General features: G+C 40.0%; 1 pseudogene; it reads right to left on the bottom strand.

Annotated features, from left to right (window-relative positions):
* Positions 1 to 798: 798 nt before the first annotated feature.
* Positions 799 to 1,597, bottom strand: LOC132530915 (small ribosomal subunit protein eS1-like; annotated as a pseudogene).
* Positions 1,598 to 1,797: the final 200 nt, after the last annotated feature.

Below are 1,797 nucleotides of genomic sequence, written 5' to 3'. Positions count from 1 at the left end.
CACACTCTATGAAAATCAATTAATTTTTACAAAGAGCAACAACATAAAATATAATTTCACAGTTATGTACCATTAATAGGATTTAAACTATAAAATGATCAGGAATAAATCCAACAAAAGTTGTTACAGAACTTTCAGTAAAAGGTTTATAGCATTATACTGAAAGATTTTAAAATAACTAAATAAATGTAGAAATGGATCATAAAGATGTAAATAGGGCTATGGAATAAATGTAATTCTAATGCAAATTTCAAGATATTTTATGGAAATTGACAACCTGATTCTAAATTGTACGGGAAAGAGTACAACCTAAAGCAGGGGTCCCCAACCCCCAGGCTGCTCCCCATTGCTCCTCATTGCTCGCGTTACCACCTGAACCATTCCCCTGCCCCCGCCCCTGTCCGTGGAAAACCTGTCTTCCACGAAACTGGTCCCTGGTGCCAAACAGTTGGGGACCACTGACCTAAAGAATAGCATAGCCTTATTGACAATTAGAACATAAAGAAGCCCCCAAAATATGTATGCACACACACAAAGCACATGGGCACACATACACACACATTTGAACTGCAAGAAAACAAATTTAATTTACTTTCTCACCATATATAAAAAATTAGAGATAGTTTAAAAATGTAAAAGGAAAAGCTGTAGAATTTTTAGGGGTCAATATAGGAGAAACTCTCAATAGGTCGGGAGGAATTTCTTCACAAGCTGATTCTAAATTGTATGGGAAAGAGCACGAACTAAAGCAGAGGTCATCAACCCCCCCGCTGCGGACTGGTACCAGTCTGCGGCCTGTTAGTAACCGCATTCCCTGTAGGGAATGACTTCTTTCAAGTCATTTGTCTACAACTTTTGGGTCATGATTTCCATAATCTTCTTCCGGATTTTGGGGACCTGTGGTCCTGAGATTAAGAGGTTTTATGAATCTGGTTGTTATATGTTCTTTTAGTAAAACCAACAGAGACAAGATGAATTAAATAACCATCAGTACTCTTGATCTCAATATAAACTTCAATCATGGTCTGCCATTTTTAGATCATAGAGCACATTTTGTCACTGGTAAGATTCATGTCATAGAAGTTGGTCAGGCAGTTTTTGCCCAGATTATCCTCAGTAATTAGCCTGAATTTTCTAGGTTCAGATTCATCATTTTGAAACTCAGCAAGGTTCACTTCAAAAACACTACTGTTGGGGCTTGCCTGGTGGCGCAGTGGTTGAGAGTCCGCCTGCCGATGTAGGGGACACGGGGTCGTGCCCCGGTCCGGGAGGATCCCACATGCCGCGGAGCGGCTGGTCCAGTGAGCCATGGCCGCTGAGCCTGTGTGTCCGGAGCCTGTGCTCCGCAACGGGAGAGGCCACAGCAGTGAGAGGCCCGCATACAGAAAAAAAAAAAAAAAAAACCCACTACCCTTGAGGTAATCATATGCAATTTTGGTTCTTTGAGTCTAAAGTTTTTCCAACATTACTCACATTGAACATAGGTAATTAGTGCTTTTACATCATACCAGTATGTTTTAGAAAATGGATCAATTACTTTCTTCTTGGCTCCTTCTTTGCTGCCTTTTGTAAGATGCTTGTTCTTGCCAATGACCATGGTGCTGCTCTGAGAGACAAAGGTCTATGCTATTTTATTTTGCAATTTATACAGGCAATGCAAAGTTCCTCAAACCCAATCCATAACCTCCGAAAAAGGAAACTACTTAGTTTTTTTAGAGCCCTCATATACAATGGGTAAAGAACCATCATTCCATCCTTTCCTTGTAACTTCCAAAAAAAAAATTTTAAGTGAAAAGC

Source organism: Lagenorhynchus albirostris, chromosome 12 (genome assembly GCF_949774975.1).
Source record: "Lagenorhynchus albirostris chromosome 12, mLagAlb1.1, whole genome shotgun sequence".
NCBI classification, from domain to species: Eukaryota; Metazoa; Chordata; class Mammalia; order Artiodactyla; family Delphinidae; genus Lagenorhynchus; species Lagenorhynchus albirostris.
Note: the sequence above shows the minus strand (reverse complement) of the source record. Positions and strands in the feature narration are given on the sequence as shown.